This window comes from Puma concolor, chromosome D4, assembly GCF_028749965.1.
Source record: "Puma concolor isolate L17-30 chromosome D4, mPumCon1.1.hap2, whole genome shotgun sequence".
Lineage (NCBI taxonomy): Eukaryota > Metazoa > Chordata > Mammalia > Carnivora > Felidae > Puma > Puma concolor.
This window is the reverse complement of record NC_141679.1, coordinates 48758140-48784673: the sequence shown is the minus strand read 5'-3', so window position 1 is coordinate 48784673 and position 26534 is coordinate 48758140.

The window sequence follows — 26534 nt, the reverse complement described above, 5'->3', positions numbered from 1 at the left end:
AAAGAAGCACGAAGGAATGAAGGAAGGAATGCAGGCTGGAAAAGGAAGGAAGGAAGGAGGGAGGGAAGGAAGGGGAGAGGGAAAGAGGAGAGAAAAAAGAAGAAAGGGAGGGAGAGAGAAAGAAGAAAAAGTTCCTTTATGTTCTTCACATAACATCAACCCGGGCCTCATATTGTGAGACTTAGTATTTGGGAATTTTCTGTGTGTCATTATAAAAATCACTTCAAGCTGAGTAAAACTAGGTAACATGTTAGTCCATGTCGTCAGAGTAAAGGTGCTCTTTAAAAACAGCTCTGGAAGATGGTGATTTCTCCTTCTCCCCTCCGTTTACTAACAAGTATGGATTAGCAGACTACACAGTACAGCCTACTTCCAGCTCGCTCTCAAGCGCTGTAAACCAGTAACAGTTACCGACAGACTAGCAATTACAGCCTACACAATTCATTACCTCTTTTAACAGGGTTCTTTTGTTTCGTAGCATAAAGGAAAGAGAAACCCTGAATTGATACCCAGTCCTGTGTGGTTAAAGCTATAAATTCTGTAGAATTATGTCCCAAACTACCATTTGGTGCTACTACTTGAGGGCTCTGTTTATTTGTTTGCTGCTCTGTTTTGACTAAGGGAATAAGGAGTCTTCCAGAGAAACAGCTTGCCTGCTTCCCCCTGAAGCTGACTTCATTCTTTGAAACCACAGACTTATTTTTGTTTGGTCATGTTTTAAAAACCATGTCAAATCTGACTTTAAATTTGGAACTAAACATGAATTTTCAGGTCTTTTTTCTTTCTCTTTATTCTCGGAGAAATAAAATGTTCTGTCTCTAAGAAAAATACAAATATAAGAGTCTCTCCCAATATCTAATTTTTAAAACATTTAAATAAATCAATACCATATGGATTTTCTTTCTCTTACAATATATGTTTTAAGAAATCTATAGAAAAAAATGTCTCACATTTTTACCTAAAACAAAATCTGTCAAGAAACATCCTCAGCTGCTCAATACGGTGCATTTACTCTGCTCTCCAGGTGTCCAATAGCTCTTTTTTGCCCTGCTATAAATCATCTATTAAGGATGGTTGACTCTCTACTCCAAATTAGGGGACATGGCAGCTGTGAGAATAAGGAGCCTAGAACTACCAATTACTTTGTCTGGATAAAGTTTCTGAAATACTACAGAGAGGACACTTGGGGAAAAATCAATAGTTCCTACACTATGGTTTGAAGTTTTGAAAGAATGGAAAAATGCTTTCATCCAGCATGCTTAAGAGTTCATCATAACTTAAACATGATGCAAAGCCAGCGAGGTAGCACTAGAGTGAATCGGCCTTTTGAGAAACGTTTCTAGATAGAGTGGCACTAAGATATCTTCATAAAGTTCATCTATACTTTATTTCTCTGTCAGCAGTGTAGAAAACGACCAAGAATCACACTGGCTGTATTTGTGCACTGTACTTACAGTATTTTATTCATTGCATCTTCTATTAGTTCAAAAAAAAAAAAAAAAAAAAGGTAGGAAAACATTTGTCTATACCAGAAAGAGCTACTGTGCATAATTGGGTGGTGGGGGGGGAGGGGGGGTGATGAAAAGTTCAAAAAGTGTCTCATCCTCGCCCTCCCAGCCTTGTTCTATGCTTTACCATGGGCACTAAATGAACCCTAACCTTATTTAAGATTTAAACCAGATAATTCATGAAAATTCCTTAGCACCATGTCTGGTGCACAATGACCATTCACTATCATTAAATGATAGCTACTTTTTATTGTTGTTATTGTTCATTTGTATTGGTTGATTTTTAAAGATTATTCCGGCTACGAAATTGCTCTCTCGTGAAGTGAAATGTATAGAGAGTGCCTAACATCCCACTAAAAGTATCAACATAGTGGTATGATAGAATATTACATTAGGAAAAAAGCAATCAAGAACATCTGGTGCCATTTGGTTATTTTATACCTAAGGCAGCTAAGAATCAGAGGGCTGGAGCTGTTGACGAAGATCCCTCACACATAGTTCAAAACAAGGACGCTCTACATGAAAGTATGGTATGCATGTGTTTTCTTTTGCTTTATGCCACCCAAGGCTGCAGAATGCTAAGAGTCTGGAAGTTTTCCTGGCTCTTCAGAGAGAGAACACCTGGTATTCTGAGCACTCCAATTTCAGGGAACGCAATGTGTTTTCTTCAATGCTCTGACACACACACACACACACACACACACACACACACACACACACACGGTAATAACACCAACAAAACCATAGTTCTACCTCATTAGGAACCCTCCAAAGTGGCTGCACTTAAAGTCTGAGAATATTATCTGCTGCCATAGATACATTCTTCAGGAGGGCAGGAGCAGAGCAATGGGAGGAGCAGAGCAATTGGTCTTGAACGTATCATAGGTTTCCTCAAGTCCTTCAGATCCTAATTCTGCTCTGCTTTTTTGTACCTACTATACTGTGTGTAGCTACATTTTCTGTGTCACAACAGCCTGAGGCAAAACACAAAAGTTAGAATTGTAAAGCAGAATTTATGACCCCAAATACCTCCTCTGTGAGAATTCCCAAGTCTTTCTCATCTGTGGATTAGTCTTCTGGAGCACCTCTTGAAACTCATTTTCCTCCTCTCTTCCTCCAGCTGCTAATTCTTACTAGAAGTTCCATTTCCACTGCTACCACTCAGCAGAAATAAGTACAGCATCTGCTGGCCATCAGTGGTTCCCTAACACCGGCTGCACTCAACTGGGTGAAGTCTCCTCTCAGTGCAGGTGCACTGGTTCCTCGGAACTTTAAGCTTCTTATACCAAAGAGCTCATTAGTGAAAATACAGGAAACTACCAATATCTGGCCATTTATGACAAGTTAAGAATGATTCTACCTAACAGCTTTACTGGCTCTGGGGTTCAGAAGTGAGACCATAGACGCTGGGCCACATTACAATTTGAATGAAGACTTGAGCTCATAAATCACCTGTTCCTCCAGCTCTGACCCATTAGGTAAAGAGCCCTTAGTCCCTTACCTTAGGAAGAATTCTTTCCCAGAATATCGCATGCTTCCCCATATTGGCCATGTGCATCTAATACCCCTAGACATATTTAAATAAAATCTAATTATAGTTGAAGATTAAGAGTTGTCTTTTGCTACACATAAGATTTCTGTGATGGCTTACTGCACAGAAATGACAGTGCCTGAGCCACTCTTGATACAAGAGAGTCAGAATTCAGCCATAACAAATTATTTCCCCCAACATTATCGATGTTACCACCACTACCAAAGGAATATTATCACAAATGACTGTTTAAATATGTCCCACATTTTAAATCTGGACCTTCCTTACAGACGGAATTCCAACTCACATCTCTCCACTCTGACTCCTCTAAAACCTTCCACCTTTTCTTCTTCTCTTCCCTGGTGTCACTGGCACCTCCCAATTTAGTAAACCCATGAATTTAATTAATGAACTTCTCATTCTTCCTTCCAGATCATTAACAAAGGCATCAAATAAAAACAATCCTAACACCTAAGCCTACATCTTCTCACTGGCTACCTCCTTCCCACTGTACACACTCCAGTACATTATCACCAGTAATTTAAAATTCTTTAGTCAAAAGTAGTCATAGCTGGGTCCAATCGTGTAAAGTAAGCTGACAGTAAATGCATTAGTAAACTTCCCATCATTTTGGTCTATCATCCTATGATAAAGTATAAAACTGGAGAAAATATGTCTAATACACAACGACCATATGTAAATTATAAATCAGTCTCCTCATTAAAAACCTAAGAAAAATTATTGAAGAAAGTCTGTCTTCTAGTCGACCTTTTTTGTTGAATCTTAATCTGGAACTCTGCTTCTCCCCTCCCTTCGGCACCCTGTACTGGCAGGCTCTAGTATTTTCTGATTCAAAATTCAGTCCTGGGAAAAGATTTTTTTTTTTTTTAAATTCACTCAAATTTTTCATCCCTCCCATGTGCCTGGCACTGTTAAAGGCGTTGGACATACAAAAGTGAACTAAAGAGCCAAAATACCTCTAGTAAATAAACTTATGCTCTAGAAATTAGCTACTAAGTCAATATGTAGTATGTCAGATCTTAGTAAGTCCTACATAGAAAACTAAAGCAGGTTAAGAAATAAATGAAGGCACTGAGAAGGGCACTTGTTGGGATGAGCCCTGAGTGCCGTTACGTAAGCAATGAATCATGGGAATCTACTCTCGAAGCCAAGAGCACACTGTATACACTGTATGTTAGCTATCTTGACAATAAATTATATTTAAAAAAAAAAAGAAAGAAAAAATGACGTGTCAGGTTAAGGAGGGGAAACTGTTATTAGCTATTGTTAGTAAAAGGGTTTTCACTGATACAGTTGACTTTTGGCAGAGTGCCAAAGGAAGTGAGCACATAAGCCACATTGTTACTGGGGAAAAATGCACTCCAGGCTGTGAAAAAGCAAAATCATAGTGGGTTCAGAGCATAGTGGGTTCAAGAAAGGAGATCAATGCAGCAGGAGGGCAGTAAATCAGCAGATGTGTGGGAGGAAACAAAGTCGGAGGGTTTAACAGGAGGCCAGATCACGCAGAACTTTCTAAACCTGGTAAAAATGTAGGGTTTTATCCATACTGAGATGGAACTCCATTTTGAGTAAAGGAATAATATTATGTGATTGAAATGTAAAAGGAATACTCTTCATCAGTGTTTCTGTGACATGTATAGAACAATCACCTTGGAATCCTATAAATATGCAGATTTTGATTCACTGGGTGTGAGTCAAGTCCAAAATTCTCTACTTCTGACAGGCTCCGCAGTTATAGTGATATTGTTGGTCAGTGGGCCATACCTGGAGAGGGAAAGTTCTACAGGTTCTCAAGGGATGGTCCCTAGACCATTAGCATTCAATCACCCAGAAACTTGGTAGAAGTGCAAATTCACTAACTGAATCACAAGCTCTGGGAATGGAGCCCAGCAATCTATATTTTAATAAGACTTTCAGGTAATTCTGCTTTGTGGCGAAGGGTGAGAACCATAATTCTGTGTGATGACTACAAATATACCATAAGGTAGCAAGGGTGGAAACAAGGAGAACCATTAGGAACTGTTGGGATAGGATGAGACAACAGTAGCTTGAGTCAGGACGTTCTAGTGGATGTGATGAGAAGGGACTGAACTGTGGAGGTATTTTGAAGGTACAGCCAACAGGATTTGTGAAGTATAGAAGACAAAGAAATAGAGGGTGATCTTGAGGCTTTTGTTTCAATAATTTGAAGAATGGAATTGCCATTTACAGACCAAAAAGATGGATGGAACAAACCAAATGCAGGAATCAGGAATATGGTTTTGGACTTCTTAAGTTTGATACGTGCTAAGTATATTCAAGTTTGGATGGTGAGTAAGTATTGGAAATATGATTCCCTATGTCAGGGTAAAAGCATAGGCAATAAATCGAAAATCGACAGCTGTATTTGAAAGTTCATGGCACTATAGCCACTGCAATGAATGAGACCACCTAGGTAGTCAATGCAAAATGAAAAAAGGTCCAAGCACCGTGATCTCTGGAGCATTCCAGTTTTAGAGGTCTGATATACAGAAACCAGCAAAGGAGCCTCACAAAGAGCAACAGACAATGTAAGAGAAACCAGGAAAAATAAATGAGGGCAGCGCCCAAGATGGGAGCTATTCCCCTCTAAGGAAGACAAAAGGTTTGTGACTCAAGGTGGTGTTTTTCAGGTTGTATATTTCAGGTGGAGAGGTATGGGGCTCGGGACAGTGGACAAAGGTCCTGAAGCGATTATCACATAGGTCACTGCATGACTACAGTCAGCATCACCCTCTCTTTTGATCATTTCTTTCAGATGTTATAATTGATGAAGAGGATGAGACCCACTGCTTATAAGTTACATCATCCATTTGAAGGACTTTCAGTCCCAAGCTTCCTTTCAAGGTACTAATTAAGAAACTTAATGTTAGGATATGCCAGGTCAAGAGAGTCATAATTAATATGTTTATATTATACAGATTTACCAGATGTACCCTCCCCACTGTATACATGCCCTTCACCATGGGTGAGCTCTCTAGTCATTGACTAGCTCAATAAATATGTTTTTAATGCTGAATTAATGAAATAAAAGGCAAGCCCCCATAAACTCTTTATCTCTGTCCTTAGGAATACATTTTTATAATAGTTTTTCTTTCACAACTATATAACTTCTATTTTAAAAATGTTTTAAAATAATAAAGTGATTTCCCATAGATTGTCCCACTTAGCCGTCAAACATCTCTGATATAGCCAGGTAGGTAACATTATCACTACCTGATAGCTAAGAAAAGTAAGTTTCAAGGTCAGACATGTAAGTTAATGAGAAAACTAAGGTTAGAATCTAGGGTCCCTCAGGTCCTAGGCCAGGAAATACCCATACTTGATCATATTCTTCTGGGTTTTTTCCTTTCTTTTTTAATTTCTTATTTTACAAGGATAATTTTTTTTTGTTGGTTTATTTTGAGAGAGAGAGCATGCAAGCAGGAGACAGGGAGAGAGGGAGAGAGAGAGAATGGAAATATCCCAAGCAGGCTCTCCACTGTCCATACAGAGCCCAATGTGGGGCTTGAATTTACAAATCACAAGATCATGATCAGAGATGAAGTCAGTTGCCTAACTGGGTGAGCCACCTAGCTGCCCCATACTCTGCTATTTCAAACATGCTCCATGCACAAATGGGAAAACCAAAGCCCAACTCTGATTTCCTCTTAAAGCATCAACAGACATGATTTTAAATCTGTTCTCATTTTACAACATCATTTTTTCATCAAATGAGTATGATGTGATTTACATTAGAAGCTACAAATTTAAGAAGTAAAATACAACTGTGTTTTTAATATATATATACATGATTATAATTAATTATATCAGAATGGCGGAACTGTTCTAGCCAATTTGTCACCTCACAGGGGTGTTGTAAAGATTAATTAGAATTAATCAGTTGAGTTATTTGGAGGCAAAAGCATTATAAAAGTGCTAAGCATGGTTATTTCTCTTTAAGATCAGTTTGACTTAAAAGAAGTCCTTGATCAGTAAAATATTCTTGAAAAGATTCACTTTACAGATAGTTGTAGTTCTGATTTGTTCTTGAAGAAGACTCCAAGTAGTGATCTCTTTGGTTTTGATCTAATACAATGAAGGCAAACAAATTTGATAATAGAAGTACTTGACAGTTTTACTTGACTGAAGGAAATATTTGCATGCTATTTGTTTCAATATTCTCTTTCTTCATCTCCAGTATACAAGCATTTAATTATTATGTTTAGTATTTTTTTCATAATATACCAAAAATGTCAACTGACAAAATCCTGTAAGAGAAACAGAATATCTATTCACCAATTAGGCAGCATTTAAAATGATTAAGCGTTTTTCTTAAGTGTGGTTTTGTTAAAACAGCTTTCATTTTAAAATGTCAAAACTTATCAAAAAGCATTTAGCATGACTATAGACATTCCACCTAGAGATAAGGAAAGTTGCCTTTATATAACACATTTCTTAATTCATGTTGGTACCGTTTAAGACCACTCTATATAAATATTTTCACACATCTTCTCTCCTTTGGCTAACCTCATCTTCAATTTTACTTGTCTTACTTACCTGTGAGAATTCATTTTAAACATGTATATGAACAAAAACAGATCCATGTTAGTGACTAAGACACTGACAACAGCAAACTTTGAGGTAAATTTTTATTAGTATCAGGGCTCTAAGAGAATATTCAGTAATTTCAAATATAAATTTTAAAAGTTTAATCCCATTCACACCTGATACGGAAGGCATAATGATTTCATTGGGTATAGTAAATTAAACAAATTATAATCGAGAACTTTCATGAGCAAAGAAGAGTTGTGCATTTCTCTGATGTCAGAAGCCTGGTTCATCCACCAACTCATCATGTTGCATGAGAAACTAATCAATGGTGAGTTAATTTGTTTAATAGATTTTGAATAAATGGTCTGCTGACTGATACCATTGCTCCTCTGATTCCTTCTAAAAGGCAAGGCAAAGCAGAGCAGTTTTTGTGGAATATTAAATATATTTTCTAATGCCCTTCTTAAAAAGAAAAAAGCTTAAGAAGGAGATTTCTGGAAAAGGCAGCACCAATAGTGTTTTGTTTTGTTTTTTATATAGAGATAAAATCAATTCTTAAGTTGGAAAGTTATCTGGTATTTCTTATATATATTTATCAATTCAATCCTTCCTTTTTTTTTTCAATCTTTACTTTCTACAGTATTTAAAATCATCCCCTACCATTGCCCTGTTCTAGAACAAAGCAAAGCTCAAAAATTGAAAATCTTGCTTGTGTGTATTAGTTTCCGTTAACTGCTATTACAAAAAAATAGGAAAATACAGTGAAGATTCGCATATAAATGTCACTCTATGGTATGTAATTAATTGATGTAGAACGGGACCATTTCTCCCCCCACCTTTTTCTTTTTTTTAATCTTCCATGTGTAGGAAGCACAAACCAATGGGAAGACTACAGACAGATCATGGAATCATTCAAACCAATAATCAACATTGACTTCTGTTTCCTTCTGATTTTGTACTTTTGAATATTAATGTGCAGAGCTTCAGTTTCTAGGGCTTTAATGGACAATAACAAAGCTCACAGAGTTGATTTGAAGATTAGTTAATATGTGCAAAGCTCCTACTAAAGCATGGCACTAGGTAGGCACTTAGTACACAACAGTCAGTACTCTTATTATCCTCTTGAAATGGGAAGGGATATGGACTCAAGTTTCACTTAACCCAAAAGCACACAAACCTTTCTCAAACACACCATTTATAGTAAGTGTCACTGATTATTGAATTGAATATAAATACAGAAGTTTCAGACAAAAGTGAATAGGTTAGCAGGAATAGAGAATTACAGTAAATGAAACAAGCAAATGCTTAACAGGAAATGCACTGTTTCCTATAATGTTGTCAGCCTGCTTCAAATAGATCACAGGATTTTTAAGTTCTGGATGAATCATTATTCAATGCCTCTTTTCTTGATTAATGTATTTATAACCTTAATGCAGTATTCGTTGGCATGAGTCCATAGAGAAGTTTAAACATCTCCAGACACTAACTTTCTCCAATTCTGCCCGTTTCTTTGTGGGACAACTGCAATTTCAGCCTCGTGGATCCCTCACCATATGCTCTATCTAAAATATTTAATATGCAGGTATTTTTTAAATTTACTTGTCGATTTCAAAAACAGGACTTCTGGGAGCAAAATACAGTTTGCATTGTCAGCACCTTGTTCCACTGCTGCATTTAATGAAGTAATTGGATGCCTACCCGTCAAAGATGAAGTCATCCCTAGTCCCATCCCTCTCCCAGGAGCTATATACAGCATGGTGACTCCAACATCTCTATCTTTTCTGAGGCTTTTTTTTTTTTTTTTTTTTTGGGTATGCTCCAGACTTACTTCTACCTTCCACTGGAAAAATCAAGTTGGATGAATTCCAAGTATTTCCCAGCCAACTGTCCAAAAGTGAATTCCTTACCTTTATGCTAACAATTCCTCTTCCTAACTTTCTTTTGTCAAATCATACCACTGTGTAACCAGTCACTTCAGCCAGATCTCGTATGTGGTACTCTTTCCTCTGCATGTAATGGTCGCTTAAGCAGATGAATTCCGCATACTACTCTGGGTATCTGTTGAATCTATCCTATTCTGTGGCCTTATTTCCGGTCCTCATCATCTCTCACCTGGATGATTTCAAGTTCCTCTAATCATTTTTCTCATCATCCTTTCAAATTGGTACAGTAAATCCCTTTATATTATGGCTTTAGGGGCTCCTGGGTGCCTCAGTCAGTTAGGCGTCCGACCCTTGATTTCAGCTCAGGTCATGATCTCAGAGTTCGGGAGTTCGAGCCTCACGTTGGTTCTGGGATGGCAGCATGGAACCTGCTTGAGATTGTCTCTCTCTTACTCTCTCTCTGCCCCTTCCCCTCTCGTGCTCTATCTCTCTCAAAATAAATAAATAAACTTAAAAAAATGTACTGGGGCTTTGGGTATGTCCTTAAAAAAGTGTTCTCACTATTTTGAGTGATCCTGTATAAAGGTAAGTTTTCTGACCAAATGACTGTGAAGATAACTTTAGTTAAGTAACTGGGCTTTCTGTTAGGCTTGCCATGGCATTTAACAGGTAATGTCAATGCTTAAGAGAGTTTTAAGCAAAGAGCTAATATGTGTGTATTTATGCACACATTTATAATTTAGGGATGGCAGGGAAACTGACAAGATTAAATTCAATGAAACATGCTTTTGAACGTTTTGAAAAATATAGTCTCTACCATACTAATTATACATCATGATGGTCTGACACTGTGTTTTTATTTTTTGCTTCCATCACTTTATCATAGCATATCATTCTGAAAGTGGCTCTCTGACCCTAGAATGAGATCCAGCCTCCTATGGCTTACCTAGGGTTTTTAAAGTTTTAACAAAATTACCTTCCTTGGAAGCAGATAGCTGCCCCACCAGAAAGTTTAATTTAATTACACCTAAAATAGGGGGGGAGGTCGGGGTTTAAAGATCCCTGGCATCCAAAAAGAATTTACAGAAATATTCCTTTAAAATGTAAGCATACTTAAAAATAAGTTGTTTTTTTTTACAGACCTCACTTGAAAAACTAAATGGTAAATGTAAATCTTAAATAATTAAGATCTTCTGTGTACTGAAGATAAACAAAAATAAAAATAAAGAATTATACCCAACTACTAACAAAGTGAAGTCAATGTAGAAAAAAAAAGAATTGAGTTCAATGTACAAGTATTCAAACTACGTATACTATGATAGCAACTGATTTCAAGTATTGGGACAACCTAAAATTTAAATCACTATTTCCCCAGCTTTCCTTAATTTTATCCCAACATCTATTTTGTGAGCACTGAAAAGGAAAGCTGATGAAGTCAGTGGTGCATTTGTAATTCCACCATAAAGCAGAGGGAAAATGCCAAGCCTCTATGGCCAGAGAGATGTAGCCTTAAATATCTGTCATGCCAGTTCCCAAATTAGTGGACCTTCTTGAGTTCCATTTTCCTTATAACTAAGGAGACCACAATACTAAGTTTACCTGTGCTTAAACCAGACCAAGAAGGAAAAGCACACCAGCACAGTTATTGGTACCTAACAGATGCTCAAAAATGTTCTCCTTCTCTGAATCTTCTGGTATTTCTATCGTATCATTAAATAAATTAAAGAAAAAAGGGATAGGATAACAAAAATTCTAAAAACATGTATTTTATAATACTTCCTACATTTCACACTACCCAAAAGCAAGTTAGTCTCTTGCTTAGTGGTGGACATTTTTAAAAAGCCATTCTCAATTTTTTAATAAAAGCAATGACCCACTCTTTTTTAATTATTAGACTGTTTATAAGCTACGTGATTATATTTATGTCGTGAATATAACATTAATCCTACAAGTCTAATCTTGAAGGAGAAAAACTCAATTACCTTTGAAACTATTACATTTGTGCCATAATATTTATTGCAAGGGAAACACTGTATTTGATTTTTCAGAGGAGAAAAAAATTATTTTCCCTCATTCTTAAAACCAATAGTATCAAAGAGAATTAAGGGGACTAAAGTCTGTTATTCTGCTGATCAAAGTAAAAAATGATCAGGTGCTACATAATTAACATTTACCCTATTAACATTAGTTAAAAAAAATTAAACATCAAAGCATATTAAGTAATTAAGGGCAAAACAACAAAGCAGTTGGCTTAGAAGACACTGAAGTTCATAGTGACTTGGTGGTAAGAACACAGATTTTAGCTGTAGAGAGCGCTGGTCTAATTTCTGGTTCTACCACCCGCTACCTACGAGAGCAGCACTAAGGCTTTCCAGCATCGGCTTTCTCAGCTACGAATTGCTGATGAGAAGACAATGCTTTGTAGATGGGAGCCACTTAATTACTATACCCCAAAAAAGAAAGAAAATATGAAATATACCTCTCAATGCTTCAATGAAAATAACAATTTTTATGTTTCATTGATTTTTCACATATTCCCCAAATCCATGTTACTACTTAAAACACTTTGGTATTTAGTTCTAAAATACTAAACGTGGTGTTTCCATTCTGTCATTCCCGCATCCCAAAGCCAAGACACTGCTGCCATCTGAGATAATAAGAATCGGGCTCCCTGCCCCTAAGACAAAGTTGACAAGTGGCTTGTTTTCACCCAGCTGGTTAAGTTCAATACTTGACCTTTTTGGCTAGAAATATGATTGACTCCTGGTTTGATATTCCTTGTGTATGTGGACTCTAACTCTGTCTTCAAGCCTGAGGGAGTCCAGCTATATCATTTTACAGACTGAATAAGAGTAAGACAGGGTCTAGGACTCCCCAGTGAGCCTACTGGCCAATAGTCTAGTTACATATCAGTGCCATCTGCAGGCACAGCTGGCACATGTCCTGCTCATTAACAGGGCTGCGTACAGTCTTTCTATGTTGTAAACATATAGTTTGGGACGTGGTTTTTTCCCTTTCATCTCTCTTCACTTTTATATCTTTCTTTCAAGGGTAAGAACAACCTCCTAAATAAGTTTTATGTAATATGGTAAATACTATGGTTGTCTTATAGAAGTGATTTTTTTAATTTTTATTTTTTACTTTATTCCTTAAGTTTTTACATTTAAAAATGCTCTTTTAGTATGAAAGTTGCACTTGTATTGCCTAGGTAATAACCAATTTATAGAGGCAAACATTTTACCTTGCAAATCCTAAGATCATATAAATAGCAAGAGAAATGGCTCCTTCCTGAATACTCCACATGGCACGCTTGCTCTGAGTACTTGTATTTGTGAGGAATCTTCTGTTGATGAAGTAAATATAAATATCCCACCATGTTGTGAAGAACAAGATGACAGTTACGTTTCTTTACAGAAAGTCAGTGCCTTGGTTAGTTGATTAGACAGCTTTCCTTAAGATACAGAGTTTTGTCTTTTCAACTTGATATTCTACATTAAGAAGTGTTTACAATGATGTTTCTTTTTCTTTGCCAAATGCCAACGTAGAAGATAATTGATTGAGGGGCACCTGGGTGGCTTAGTAAGTTCACCGTCTGACTCTTGATTTCGGCTCAGGTCACGATCTCACAATTCGTGGGATCAAGCCCTGCTTCGGGCTCTGCACTGGATGTGGAACCCGTTTAAGATTCTCTCTCTCTTGGGGCGCCTGGGTGGCGCAGTCGGTCAAGCGTCCGACTTCAGCCAGGTCACGATCTCGCGGTCCGTGAGTTCGAGCCCCACGTCAGGCTCTGGGCTGATGGCTCAGAGCCTGGAGCCTGTTTCCAATTCTGTGTCTCCCTCTCTCTCTGCCCCTCCCCCGTTCATGCTCTGTCTCTCTCTGTCCCAAAAATAAATAAACGTTGAAAAAAAAAAAAAAATTCTCTTTCTCTCTTTCTCTCTCCCTTGGCCCCTCTCCTCTCCTGGTGTGTTCTCTCTCTCTCTCAAAATAAATAAATGAAAATTTTAAAAGAAGATATTTGATTGAAGCCATCAAAAGTTAACTCAATAGAGCTTATTTTGAAAGAGTGAGAAAAAATTATGTAAAAATGTGTATATATGTAATGTTTGTTTGGAAGCAGGTAATACTGACAATACTTTCAAGAGCTAAAAGTTGCCCAATTTAATGCAAAATATTTCATCTACTGAATGTTTCCATCAACAACTTAGTATCTTTAGCTTGGTCATCTGTCTCCCTGCCTTGAAAGGCATGACAGGCCCTTTCTCAGAAGGAGTTAGCCAAGTGACCCCATTTTGGGGAAGCATAAACATTCGAGGTATCCTGATGTTTTCAAATTCCCTTTGCTAAGGCCCTAATATGAAGCTGCATGTTCTCAGCCTCTTGATCTTGCTTCTTCTGGAAGCATGGAAGGAGCTCTGATACCAAAGGGAGCAGTAAGTCAATGGGGCTTGCATCATTTACTAAAAGCACCAGGTGCCCCTCAGCGTTCTCTCGAGTTTTCATTACTTACTGCAGAATGACATTTACACATGAGAAAGGGGGCTCCTTTCAAATAAAGAGAGACAACTTGGATTTTCCACTTCCTCAGGCAATGGCTCTCCTCTGTTATGGTGTTTTGGTCATTGTAAAAAGTCAGCTCTGTTTTGTACAACCACCAAGCCTAGGTTAGCAATGTTCCCAACAGTGCTATGCCTCCACTTTTTTTTTTTCTCAAGTTAAATACTATAATTTGAAATCTCTTAATTTTTTGCCTATTGTATGCAATAGGAGTGACTATAGCTTGCTCATATATACCAAATGGAAGACGAAATGCTCAAAAAATTAAAAAACATACCAAATAGCTATTCAAATCAGTTTTCTCCATACACAAGTACACTGATATATTAAGGGTAGATTTTAGAAAGCTAATGTGTATCCTCTAAATTTCCAATTCTAGAATTTTCTATCATCTATCTCACCATCCCCTTTATTCTAATTATTTCTCCCAGTCACATGCTACCATAAAAAAACCATTTCCTTTGGAGCATTCCTAACGAATGATAATGATGATATTCCTAAGGGATTATTCTTAAATCACTTCAAATTCTTTGATAAACTCTTGACATGCCCTAAATTTCAACATAATATTCTTTATTTGTACACATTTTTCATTGAAATTAATTGTTTGTAATTTCAATAAGTTTTGCTTCCACAAGTCAATTCAGTGTCTCTAGTACGTTTGGATTTTATCATTTATAATGCACTTCAATTTCTTTAACCCATTAGAGAGTGTTCAAAAGAACACTCCGTTCCCAACTCAGGGCACAAACACAAGAGTACTTTGCAGCCAGCCCTTGTTGAACAGAAAACACAGGAAAGAGCAGAGATTTGTTAGCTCATGTCATTTTAAGGAAGAAGTCTTTCTGTGGATTTCCAGCCACATGAGGGAGAAGCACAGTTTCAAACAAGCCGACCTAGCAGGGAATAGTTCACCCCCCTTCCCTGCTGGTCCAGTAGATGGATAACAGGTAAATAACCCAGTGTTACATTTTCCACTGGGATGTCTCCTTGCCATCCATTTTAATTCATATTTGTTATAATAAGAGAGATGCTCACCAGCACATGATAGTACTTTGTTCAAAGACATAGTCACCACATCGATATCCCAACAAAATCTCACTAGGAGAAGGGGGAGATACCCAGCTGACTATTAGACTGAAGAAAGAAAAAGTCAATCAATGAATTTTGTAATTTTGGCAAGATTCTTTTGCCTATTAAAACACTTGACAAGATTTTCCTTGTGCCTTTGTCCCAGCAAAGAGAAATTCTGCTTTTTGTTTATTTTTATTATCCAGGATTTTTTGGTGTGTGTTTTTGTTTTTTGTTGTTGTTTGTTTGTTTTTAAGGTTTCTTCTTGCACACCAATGAATTCTTTTCTGGGATAGATAAGACACAATTTTTTTTTACCTACTTTATGGAGTTATTTTTATTCCCACTTAAGTGCTAGGTACCTGAAAGAGACTTTGAAATGAATTCCATTTACTAACCTCCCAAGGGTGAACATACAAGTTTACCTTCTGTATTTTCTGTAGTAGTGCAGCTGGAACTAGAATTCTTCTCTCTCTTGCCCTCTAGTGCAGCTTGTCAATATAACATTGCTTATCCCTCCTGACTCCTTCAGCAAGTTTACCTATTTGATGCGACTACTGTGCCTTTTGTTAGGGCTCATTATTTATACTCCACATGGCAGACAAGCGCCCAGAAGATAACGAAGTGATATAGGAAAAGAAGAAGGGAGATCGTATGGAGTCAAGGTGCTGAAAGTTCAGGGGGAGAAAAAATTCTGGTTGAAAAAAAAAATTTTGTGCTACTCTTTGTCCTATAAACACTGCTGCCTACTTAGGAAATAATAAAACTGACACAAATCAAGAAACGTCTGCCTGAGTCCACTTGTAAGGATGAAGAGATAAAGGAGTATAAACTTGCAGGGAAACAAGACTTTATCCCCTCTTTTTGCTCCATGTCCCGCCACACCTACAACAGGCAAATTTCAATTGCAAAGTGTTATTTTTTCCTCTTTATGAGGATTAAACAGCTAATTTGATACACAACTATTTTAAACAGCGGGTTTTTTTTTGAATACAGGTAGATAAGTATCCCATATTCTTCTGCTTTTCTTTGATTTTGCATGTTATCTCTGTTCTATTTAAAGTCTGCAATCTTCAGCACATTTCCAAAATATATGGGTATTCAATGACAAGATGAAGGTAGTTTTTATCTGCCTTAAAAGGAAACACCCTATTGTCAACTAGGATGGCACCAGGTCTTTGGGTCATCTACGTTCCAACCTAAGTCATTAATCTATACTAATGACCACATTCCAAATATGAATTAATATGAATAGAATACATGAGCTTATACAATAAATACTACACTCTTAAAACTAATGTTAGTAAAGAAAGTTGTGCTAAAGTAATTATGCTTTTAGCCGTCCACTGCATCATTGATTCTCCATAATCCCTCTCATTTCCTGAAAATAGCTAAGTCGAAAGGTGGTGCAAAACGCAGACCACAGAATAACTAATTCAGGTCAATGAGAGTTTCAATTCTCAACTACTCGGCCAATTTGATCAGGAGACAATTATAATTCAGATGCTTTATGTCTTAAATGACTGGAAATTTTGAGGCATTTCTACTATGTTATATTAATGGCAGAAGTCATTTCCTTTAGCCTAAGACCCAGGCAAGCATAACAGGAAGGATAGTAAGGCCATTTGGTATAGACACTTCCTAGCTTAAATTCGTGGAATCTGAAGGAGTTCATTTAAATTACAACTTGTTTTTCACGACAGCAGCTTGACTCAGAGTAATTGAAATCAGCGTTTCTCAATCTAAGCACTATTGAAACTCTGGGCCAAATACTTCATTGTTAGGAAAGACTGCCCTATGCACTGCAAGATATTTGGTAGCAATCTAGGTTCCACATACTAAACTCCAGTAGCACCCTCACTCAACTTGTGACCTCCAAAAATGTCTCCAGATATTAACAAACATCCCTCAGGGCACTGGTGTATTAAAAAAAAAAAAAAAAAAGAGAAAAGAAAAAGAGAACAAACGAGATCAAAAACCTCCCAAACTTCCCCTGGCTGAGAACCACTGATCTAAACCAGTATTTTCATTTTTGTTAGCATCAAAAAAAAGACCACTGATAAAAGGAGTGAATCTTGAATGAATAGGATAGAGCAATACTACATTGGGCATTCTGCTTTTATTACCTCTAATCCTCAACATGATCCCATGTGAGGTCTTTATGCTATTTTATAGATAAGCAACCTCGAGTAGGAGAAACTGTTTCAGTATCAAAAAAGTAACTGGAAAAGCCAAAATTTCAATCTAAGTCAGATAGATTCCAAAGCCAGTATTTTTCCACTACCGACTTTATAATAGTTAATGCTTATCAATCCTCTACTACCAAACATTATGATGCCCTCCAACTCTAAATAATAAATCAATGCCTAGTATTATGACTGTTATTCTGAACAAGGATCGAATCCATTTCAAAGGACATATCCAAAGTCATAAAATAACAGAAAAGTGTAATTATATCCAAATAGATCAACAATTACCCAAGGATTTGAGGTATAACATTAATCGAGAGGCACAGAGTGCTTCTTCCTTCACTGATCCCATTCACTGCACTAGTACCCAAATCCAGAAGCTAATGTAGGACATACTTACACTGCAAATAAAATGATCAGCCTAAGAAGCTGAAAATAAAACATGATTCCAACATTTTTATGTAAAAATATTCCATCACCTCTGCTTCATGACCCAGAATTTGTGATGTAAATAATTTACAATAATATAGGTGAGATATCACCTGGTTGTGTGGACCAGAGATAAATTTAGTTCAAAAATGAGTGGCAAAACCTATAATGAGTTGCAGAGGAGAAAGGTTATGATAAACAAAGAATGGTACATTGATCCTGACTTTTTTCTTTGACATTGTCTCCTCCCTATCCCTAGTAAATGACAATATTTGACTAATATTAGTGTACAGGAAACAGCCCTCTTTTTAAGAATAGGCTTTTTTAATTTTTAGTTGTTGCAATCACATATAAAACAGCATATGCAAATGCACATTTGTTCACTGTATTATGTTATAAACAATTCCTAATAGAAATTTATCTTTATGTAGCAATCACCTTATCTTTTGTATTGGCCCAAGTATTATTATTATTATTATTATTTCACTTATTTATATGCATCAAAGACTTCCTGAGCATCAGCTATGCCTTAAGATATTTGTTAAGTGATCAGGCTTAGAGAATGAGGCCAAGGTTCCCACCCACAAACAAGCTATTGTATCCATTCCAGGCTTTGTCTTTCTCAGATACTTTCTCTGTGTAATTGCCCCCGTCTTCACAGCAACCACAAGTGAGAAAGTCAGGAATAGGATGAGTTATTGTGCAGAGATATATGATAATGAGTATATTTCCTATCACATTAGCCTCTCTTTCCACTGTATACAGCAAACATCTTTATTTGACTACTGACCCAGAAATAAGGATCTGCTCCCAGAAAATGTCTGATATGAACAGGGACACAGATGACACAAAGGCCAAGTGTCACTATAATTAATACTATGCTTTCATTCTTTTTTCTAAGTCTGATAAAAACAATCTTTATGTTTCTACTGAGCAACTATCCATCTGCACTGACCTGAGGACTGTGGACTATAAATACCCAGGGATGAAGATGACAAACATGAAATCAAAGGAAAGCACATGACCCATCATTTACGTGGGTTTTAGCGATTCTTCCTGCTATATAAACGACTGCTTCTTCAAAACATAGACACACAGGCGACATACATCTTAAACATGCACATGTATGCATGCACACACACACACACACACCTTTAATGCAAAGGAGTTTACTGATTTTCATCCCTGTATGGTCTATTATTCAAATCAACTGCAGAACAAGAAAGAGCAGAGTAATTGTTTCTAAATGCCAGGTTTCATTCACTCAGTACATTTGAATTAGTTCGTATTAAATAGGAGGCATGCTAATACACATATCTTAGGATTTCTCACTAAACGGAAAACCTTAGCAATTATGCAGTCTAATTGTTTTGGATAATTTAAGCTATGTGACATGTAGGCACAATTGCTCAAAGGCAATGTTACATGAAACAAACATGACAACAATACCAAAATTGCTCTGAGCATAAGCGGATCCCCCATCTACCTTCTCCCTTTACCCCCAACCCACCATCTGCAAGAAGGGGTGAGCAGAACTCCTAATCTTCAAGGAAGCACTGTCTGAATACTACTGATTCCAGTCCTGATCTCTCACTGTATAAGGAAAGACAGTGATGCTCAGAAAAGTGTTGAGACTTACCCAAGGTCACTCATTAGTTATCGGCAGACCAGGACCTAAATCAACCTCTCTTTGAGTTAGGAATAAGAATAATGTTGATTTATTTGCTCCTCTGTAAGCCTGCTATTGGGAATTACATGTCTACCAGATAACTTAGCAGAATACCTCACATCTCACCAGAGACCAAATGAAAATGGTCAAAATCATGACAAAGTTCCCTTTTCCTTCACATCCAAGTTCGTGTGCCCCGGGTCCAGATATACCTTTTTTTTATGTTGTTGCTTCAAAGTGTAAGCACCCAATAGGGGATCCAGGAGCAGTAATAATATCAGAAGGATCTGAGAATATGGTTGCATTTCCTTATGTCATCTCTTACATCTGCTAAAACTTGTCTTATTATTTTAGAGTTGGTTTAACCAACTGACATAAATATCAAAGTTACTCTAACCAGTGACGATACATTACTGCAGAGGAAAAGACATCCACCTAGTGAAAGAAAGGACACATGCCTGTACACACAGAACACACAAACAGCCAACCAAGACACAATTTAAACATACATTCCACACTTTGGAGGTATTTGTTTTAACCCCCTCATTGCTTTTTGATTGCTTGTAGGCAAACCTCCAAAACTGAAAATAGATGTGCAGGAAATAAATACGAAATTCACGATACTTGCTACAGCATTTTCTTAGTGGAAGAGAAAAAAAAATGCCTGCTAGGAGGTTACAGTACGACACACTAAAAAATTGGTACGTTACCGATTGTTAATAACAAACTAAGTCGTGGAGTGAGTGAGAATAATTCTTTTTACTGCTACAGGATATTGTGAGTCACTGCCATTGTGCAAAAAAAGAAAGCCTTGTGCCTGTGTGTCCGTGTGAAGCTTACATGTTTTTCCAATTAATCAAAGTTCTCTTCTGCAGGTTTATTCAATCAGCAGTTAGATATACATTTTCTTTCCCAAAACTAATGTTAAGCAAAGTGTTTTCAAGCCCTCTGAAAGCATAATTTCTCATTAAAGCTAGGAGATCAAACTCTGACCAAATTCCATACAAGCCAAGAAATATAGCTGTTTTAGACACAGCACTAAACTAGGTAGAGAAACAAAAGCCCAATTGTTTCCTTATACCCAAGAGGAACAAAATATATATGAGAGAAAAAGCGAGAGAAAGAGAGAAAGAGGTGGGGAGAGGGAAAGAGAGGGTGGAAGGGGGAGGGAGAGGGAAAAAAAGGCAATTAAGCTAATGCAAGTTAGGTGTCACAAGGTTATAGATATTTCAAGAGCTGAGCAATTTACCGTCTGGAAAAGGAGAAGAGCTCTTGCATAAAATGTCCCCCAGTTCAGATTTATTATGCTTTTAGTTGTGTTATATGTGATACAATTAGCAGGAGGTGCCAATAAGGCGTTCTCTCAAGGACGTGGTCATCCCGTGCCATCTGTTATTAATTGCATTGTCCTTTCCACATCCAGCTAGAGGGGAAAAAGTTCTCCGAGAAACACCTGCAAATTCTCACTGCACAATGACTAGAATTTAAAAATACTTAAACAAAGAAGGAAGACTAGGTCACATCTCTAACAACTGCCCACCCTGAGTTGAAAAAGAAAGAAAAATGTCCAACGGATCCTGACGCAATAGAATTCTGTTCCTGGGATGGTTTTTCTGTCATTGGATTCTACCACCTTAACAGCTTTTCAGGTAACATAATACACCACATAAATGGAAATGAGTGGTTAGAACAGTCTCCTAGAAATATAGCCATCCTGTACAGGGTTTAGTGAGGATCCAGATCTTTAAACAGATTTTTTTTATATATAAAATCAGAAAACAAAGATAATAAAAACTGGGAGTTTTTGTTTGTGTTTTTAGATATTGGCATTGGGGTGATTCATAGCAGCCTTAAGAATCCAGTTCCGCAAATTAATATCCCTATAAATATGCAAGTACTTTCTCAATTTGGCACCTATTTTCATAGATAGAATGTCAAAAGACGAACCACTGAAGGATGCTATTAAAATATAAATAGCTATTAAAACAATTTAAGCTAATTTCAGAAACACTAACTTACTTTTAACCATCTGTGCTGCCTGTTCTTTTTTTCTGATTTCCACTTGACTTGAATCTTTTGGAGCACGCGACTGCTACAGCCAGTCTTGTTTTCCGTTCTCTGGTTTCAACAGGAATGAATCCTCCCGATGCTACAGGGTGAAGCTCTAAAGCACTTCACTGGAATGTTTGAAAACTATCTTATGACCAGTATTTCAAAATATTTTTCACCAACAGCACTGAAATTCATTAGAGGGGATAAGGTGAGGAAGTATTTTGAAGGGAATGAATGCTTTTTAAATGATACTTTCCCGGAAGAAAAACAAAAAGTGCTATGTAATCTAACTATCTCCAGTTTGCTTGACAGTTAAATTACCCACCTCGTCTTATATAACTAGTTTTATCAAATTCAACTAAATTCTGCTTACTGAGACTTGAGAAAGAAAAACAAAACCTTCCTCAAAAAAATGTCCTAAGTTATGGCTAATACAAAACATAAAAAGAGGGAAACATTTTTTTTTTTTACATAAGGTTTCAAACACTAAATTAGAAAAGTCCTCCATGTTGGGAACATATTGTTATATTAAAAATCTGCAGTAAAATTAATTTCATGCATCAAAAAATCAAATATTACTAGATTATTTAGAAATTTAGTTACAATTGATTCATTTCATTGAAAGAGCACCAGCAGTCTCTGAAACTGCTCACTTTTGTGTGCTGAGCATACTTGTCTCTGAGCATATTGATTATCTTCTCTTATTTATTGGTTCTTTTAGGATATGCTTCACTTTACTCTCAGTGTAAAAAGTATCCTTTGAGCTGAAAGACTTCTCATCATTTATGTCACCATTTTAACTTTCAAAGCATGTGGTGTTATATTATTAATTTAAAGATATGGAATAATCATCTCCCTTCCCAATGAAAACGACAGGTGTAAAAGCTTCCATTCTCATGACCTACGTTTGAGACAGGTTTAACCAAGCTTCATGCCCAGACTGCTGTATATTGTCATTTTCTTTCAGAAGAAGAATACATCCCTTCCTTATTAAAAAATAAAGAATATCAAAATAAAATATGGCATGATGAACACATTGCTTGAGTCACTAACCACATTAACGCTGTCCAAATAATGACTTTTATTGGCATGAACCCTACAACTATCAATCAAAATATCAAACCACTGAATTTCCTTCCTTTCCTTTTCCTTGCTTTCATACTTGCATCGTGTTGCCTTTCAGCCCTAATATTTCGCTGATAGCAGAACCAATCAAGTAACTTTAGGGTCCCAGAAGTGCATTAGTATAGACTGAATGTGAATCTCTAATTGGAGAAGATTCACATGAAAGCAAAGATCTAATAAATTGTTCTCTTAAGAACCTAGCCTTTATGTCCTTAATTGCTGGGGTACCAAATCTTAGAATGCCCATTGAATAGTTCATCAGAAAAAGATGTATGATTTAGTCAGCACAACTCAGTATGAAATAACAATACGCTATGACTGTCAAAAATGCTAATGCAATCTTAAAGAGTATTCACAAAGGTGTAGCAGACCCTTGACATATGCATATACATTATCTTTGCATTAGCAATTCATGTGTATGACCAGGGAGGTACATGATATGTATTACTTTAAATAGCAATAACAACAACTACTTCATAACTAAGAGTTAAATGAAATGACAATATATAAAGCCAAACTCTGGATTGAGATTCTATTTGGTACAGGGAAGCCTTAAGCAACCACCCAAATTCTACACCTGAGGGAGATTTTTTTTTTTAACTTTCGGTGAATTTTTAGCCATATCTTTCAAGAATACCAAGGTTTATATCATGGTGTCCAGGAAAAGGCAGAAATTATAGCAGGGAAGTAGAGAGGTGAAAACTCTATTGTTCCTGTCAGGAAAGACAAAGGTTTCAGATGCAACTCTCCCAGTGACAAGATGCAAGTCCGTAGGCTGGTGATAGAAAAAGGCTCTACCTCTGTTTCTAAATAGAAGAAATGACAGTAATGAAATCTGCCGTATGAGGGTTCTGGAAAAAAGCAGAACTAAATCATCTACAGCCTTACTACAGTGCCTAACACGTACCGAGTGATAAATTCTTGTTAGCTGGGGTGATAATAAAGTCAGTCACTATTAATAATCCATCTGGGCACAAGTCAGAGCTTTCTGGAGTCTCTGTTATGGCCTGACCATGGTATGTGCAAGGAGACATTTAAAAATCAGAATGATTGAGCAATTATTCCAAGAAAATACCCAATTAGAAATTACCCAAATAGAAGTCTAAACAAAACAGTGGTATTTCCTGTACTCCAAGGCATAGTGTTATTAACAGTACAATGTAGACCACCTCTGAAGCTCCAGGGGTTAAAGTTAGCACTAATAGGCAAAAGCTAAGTGTACTCCCATTTCATTTTAACTTAAGGAAAATGTTTTGCAGGACAGTATTAATGCATGCGCACAAATTAGAGGACTGCCTTAGTAGGTAAGAGACTACACTCAGTAACTTCTAATTCAAAATTTGAATACTTTCCTTGAATCGTATTCTTCCAAAAATGCTGTGGACATTTTCTTCGTTCGTTCATTCATTTATTGAGTGTATACTAAGAAAAGGCCCAAAGCTAGCTAGGAACTATATAAGATCAATACTTCTAATATTAAACATTATTTATTGTGCACTTACTATCAGGTATGTCTAACTGTAGTACCTCATTAATTATCACAATATCCCTATTTATCAACGTTTAACTTTTTAAAATTTTAGATGGAGACAAAGCAGGGGAGGGGTTGGGGGTGGCGGTAGAGAGAATCTCAAGGAAGTTCCATGCTCAGCACAGAGCCTGACGCAAGGCTCTATCCCATGAGCCTGGGATCACGACCTGAGCTCAAGTACATATCAAGAGTTGTACACTCAAATGACTGAGCCACCCAGGCATCCCATGATATCCATTTTAAAGGTGTGGAATCTTATGTACAACAAGTTTAAGTAGCACTCTTTGCCCAAGCTACATTTTGGCAGAGATATTTTACTGAAACAAACAAAATATCCTTGTCTAAGAGTTGACAGTAATCTGGACGGATCATAACCAAAAAAATACCATTTTTCCTAGCCTCAACTTCCATAGAATGCTCACAGCCAATTTCCATATTCTTCTGATTTAGTTTTGTTTTCCAACTCATCCATAGACAGAAATATTTTTTGGTGTTAACTGAAACTTTTAATATAAAACCATCTTATTTAAAAAACAAGTCATTTTAGAAAAAAATCTTCCAAAAAAAAAAAGAAAAGAAAAGAAAAGAAATCTTCCAAGGTGTGATAAAATTCTAGTTTTCTGCCTTATTGCAAAGAATGTCTTGATCCTTTTGGTTCATGGCTTCAGGGACTTCATTACAAACATGAAACAAGCAATGTATATTAGACCCTCGGATGTTTCTGAGAAATGTTTCTAAGTTTTCAAGGTTTTGGTGATTTTCAACTTGATTTTTCAGTTGAAGCAAAATGGACGTAAAATGGATTTAATTCAACATGTGTTCATTACACTGTTCTTTGCTTTTCCAGGTGATCTGTTTTCTGAATCTTTGCGGTTATTTCCCTTCACTACTGCCCCTTTTGTTACAATAAGATCATAAAACTTTCTTACTCCCTTTGTATTAGCTGCGTGCAAATTCTACTTTTTCCTTCATCCGCACCCTCCTTAAAACTTGAACCCATATTAAATCCCCTAGCGAACAAAAATAAAAGCAGTTTCTATGCCTGAAAACTTTCAAGAACTTTATGATACTTATTTTCTTTTTGGCTTACAGTTTTGATTCACAAATATTCCAGACATTTTGGGGGATAAATCTGTATTTTTACTTTTCCCTCCAAAAACCAAAATGCCCTTTGATGTGGTTTCATAATCAAGATTGGTTTTGGTATCTGTAAAAGGGTGACATAAAAATTAACGCTGACTTTACATTAATGCAAGTATCTACATGTGACTTTTTTCAAAAATGGAACATCAACAAATAAAATGCCTCTGTCCCAGATGGAAAGACTGTTTAAGGACAAGGTAAGCACTCACACAGAAGAAAAGGAGATCAATCAGTCCATTAACATAGAAGGAGCAAGTGAAATAATGTGCCACAGTGAACGTGCCACAAGGGGACAGAGGGGAAGACCTCCCTGTTAACACAGAACAGAGCAAGCAGCTTGACACCAGAAATACACTGAGATGAACAGAAATGAAATAGATCATGTCCCTATTCCTAACCTTAACCATACACAAAACCCTAATCATAATTCCTTACACAATAACCCCTCATTCTAACCTCGACAGAAATGTCAGCTTCCTGAATTGGAACACTGATTTCCCAAACAGATGTCAGACATTAGCCACTGGCCTTAGCTGCCATCAATATTAATCAGCTAATCTTAACATTAGCACAACATATGCATCTTAAGGTTGAACTTGTGCTAGTATTATGTGGAGGACAATTATTAGCAAATTCAAATAATTAGGATAATGTCAGTACATATACTGTTAGAGTATCTTAAAAAAAAAAAAACAGATGTCTCTCCTTGTTTTATTCAAGACATTATTGCGCCTTAGAATTGTTATGCTTGAATTTCCCAAATACATGTTAAAAACATGTAAAATATTTCTCTCCCTCCATCAGTAAGACTGGAAACTTCCTTAAGCTACTACCTTTTAGTTTCAAGAGGCTCTTAATTACTAATTTACTAATAGTTATTCTTTATGTATAGAGATGTAGAAAAACTATGGCAAGAAATTTGTATGCATAAAATTCGCTGAGCATCTGGGCATTGGTTGTTTTTTTCTATAATTTTGTTAATAGCTATTCAACTATTACACATAATAACTATGCATAAAAGTTGTTCTCAACACTTTTAAATAAAATGACCTTATTTAGGAAAAATCAAATCATTCTGTAGCATAAAAATAGAAATTTTCATATTTCTGGATTTTGCCATCAAAATGGACCAAATTCTGCCTTCCAACTGGTGTAGCTTGTCCCAGTCTACATCAGATGGGTCTGTCAAAACCTCTGAATTTTGTGCCTTTCCTACTCTTCACACACCACCACATAGATCGCCACAGACAATTAAGCATTTACAACCTCTTTTGTGA